Below are 2845 nucleotides of genomic sequence, written 5' to 3' on the forward strand. Positions count from 1 at the left end.
GGGGATGGCCACACCACAATCCCTTCTCCTCCATTCTCCTCTCGGGATCTTGGGCACGCACGCACACGCGCCCGGTGTGAGTTTTAAGCCACTGGGTCCGGGATGCGAACTGTGGTCAACTACGTGGGTGTCCAGTGACATAGCCATTAACTGCTGGTCCCCCTTAAGAAGTTTTCTTTTTAAGTTTATTTATTTCATGCCATTTGAGCCCCTGGCCACCTGCCTCCAAGCTCTTCCCTGGGGCACCTATTTCGTATTTCATTTCATTATTTCAGCAAAGCAATGGGACAGTGCCCCAATTCGGGTCTTTCACACCACAACCCACTCCTGGCTTTAGCCAACCCCGTGTGCTCAGGGAGGTCTCTGGATCTGAACCTGGAACTTTCTCATGTGGATCAGCCTCACAGAGATCACATTTTATCGCTGCTACCGTCTGGCTTTTTGTTGTTGGTTTAGGTTTTTGCCATAGGACACATTGCTCACCAGAAGGAGACAGAGAGTGGGAAAGTTAGGAATCACCCCCTGGGGGTGGCCACGCTACAATCCCTTCTCCTCCACTCTCCTCTTTGGGCACGTGTGCACATGAGCCAGGGTGATTATGGGCAGGTACCCACACGTGCCAGGGGTGATTATCAAGCCGCCAGGTCTGGGACTCAAACCGTGGTTGGCTATCTGGGAGTCCAGTGCCTTAAGCACCACGCCACCTGCTGTCCCTGACCATCTGGCATTTTAAAATGTTTTTTTCAGAAACCATTTTGTTATATAAACATTTAAATATATAGAAATATAGAAAGAAGGAATATAAGTAGAAACAGACACAGACATATCTCTGAGGCGCTGAGGGCAGGGAGGAAGCGGCGGAGGCGGGTGAGGTCCAGCCAGTGATGACCTAAGTCCTTTGAGGAAGCGGCCTGGGCAGGGAAAGAAACAGAACAGTCTGGCTCAAACACCAGCTTTGTTGTTCACCAGCTGTGCGGGCGACCTTGGTAGGTGACCTCTCTCTGATCCTTTTCCCCTTATTCATTCATCGAATTCGCTCTATAAATATTTATTGAGAGCCTACTGTGTCTCTGGAATGGCTCCAGGTCCTGGGCCCAGCGTTGAGCATGACAGATGTGCGTGTCGTCCTCAGGGGCGCTCCTTCTAATGAGGGAGAGACCATCGAAAAGGTAAAGAGGTGGACTGCGGGACCAGTCCCATAGCCTGGTGGTTTAGAGAGCTGGATCCGGGACCAGCAGTTAGCGTAATGGCTATGTTGCTGGACTCCCGTATAGTCGACTGCGGTTCAAGTCCCGGACCCGGCGGCTTAAACTCACGCTGGGCGCGTGTACATGCGTGCCCAAGATCCTGAGAAGAGACTGGAGGAGAAGGGATTGCGGTGTGACCATTCCCCCTGGGGGGTGATTTCTCACTTTCTGTCTCTGTCTCTCTCTGCCTGTTGGTGAGCGCATGCACCCTATAGCAAAAACTTCTCCAAAAAAAGAAAAAAAAAAATGAGAGAGAGAGAGCTGGATCCCACATGGCCAAATGCACAGTTCAAGTCCTGGCTCCAGCAGCTTGAAATCACACCAGGCCCATGTGAGTGCCTGCCCCAAACCCTAAGAGTATGGAGAAGTGGAGGAGAAGGGGTTGCTGCGTGACCATGACCCATTGGATAATGCTTTTCTTCCCTTTTTTCTCTGTGTCTTTGTCTCTTCTCTCTGGTGAGTATAGGTGCCCCCAGCAATACAATACAATACAATACAATAAATAAATTACGTTACTGGATTGCAGGTATAGAACAAGACGCAGTTTATTCATTTCCTCAGATTGCCATAAGGAATTACCATAATTGGGGGACTTAAAACAACAGAAATGTCTTGCAGTTCGTGAGGCCAGGGTGTGAAGTCAAGGTGTTAGCAAGGTGGATTTCTTCTGGAAGCTGTGGGGAAGAACTGTCCCAGGCCCCCCTCCTAGCTGATGGTGGCTGCTGGCCATCCTTGGTGTTCCTCGGCCTGGACACCTGTCACTCCATCCTCCTGTGGCCTCTTCCTCTGTCTCTGTCTGTGTCCTTTCCTGTCTTAAACAGACCCGGGATGGATTTAGGGCCCTCCCTAATCCCATAGGATCTCACCTCAATCTTTACCTTAATTCCTGGCAAAGACCCTATTTCCAAATGAAGCCGTAGTCTGAGATTCCGGAGGGACATGAATTTTGTGGGGGATCCTATTCAATTTACTACACCCAATTAATTTGAATTTCAAATAAACTATGAAAGTTGTTTCCCATAAGTCCGTCCCATGCAATATGGTTCTCAAATATTGCATGTGATTTACTTAAACCTTAAAAAAGGTTTTTTTCACTCTTGATGTGAAATTCAAATTTATTCATTCAAATTGACGTTTTCTAGATCTGGCCATTAAAAAGGAAATGAAAGCAAGGGCGGGAGAGTTTTGCACGTAAAGGCAGGGTAGTCGGGAAAGGCTCATGGACCGCAAAGAGGCCGGGGCAAGCCACGTGGACATCCGAGGGAACAGTATGTGCAGAGGCTCTGAGGCAGGAGCATACCGGGCTTGTGGGAGGAGCAGCATGGAAGCCTGCGGGGTACAGCCTGGGTACAGCCGGGGTATTGCCGAGTCAGCCCAGGGAGAGTCCGGAAGAGGAGGGCAGAAAGCGCAGGCCCGCGGGGACTTTGGGGCTAAGTGGGGGCTCTGAGCAGGAGGGAGAGGAGCTGCTGTCGGTGGGAACGCGCGCCCTCTGGTGGCCGTGTGGGGAACGCTGGTGAGGAGGGGAGCCCGGAGGAGGGAGCGCAGGCCCGGGCCACCCCTACAGTCCTGCCTGAACTTGCTGCTCTGGTGGGCCGCTG

The 2845-nt window shown here is 51.2% G+C and overlaps 1 protein-coding gene and 1 long non-coding RNA gene across 4 annotated transcripts in view; one reads left to right on the top strand and one right to left on the bottom strand.

Moving 5' to 3' along the window:
• The window catches only part of TMEM143 (transmembrane protein 143), a 25770-nt gene that overhangs the window by 7262 nt on the left and 15663 nt on the right, over positions 1-2845 (top strand). The window lies entirely within an intron of this gene.
• LOC106736173 (uncharacterized) lies at positions 1777-2664 on the bottom strand. The gene is made up of 2 exons (XR_001371269.2): positions 2548-2664; positions 1777-2059 (listed from the first exon to the last, which is right to left on the bottom strand). It is a non-coding gene; the product is annotated as an uncharacterized LOC106736173 (long non-coding RNA).

Source organism: Tupaia chinensis, unplaced genomic scaffold (genome assembly GCF_000334495.1).
Source record: "Tupaia chinensis unplaced genomic scaffold, TupChi_1.0 Scaffold000673_1, whole genome shotgun sequence".
In the NCBI taxonomy this organism is placed as follows: domain Eukaryota; kingdom Metazoa; phylum Chordata; class Mammalia; order Scandentia; family Tupaiidae; genus Tupaia; species Tupaia belangeri.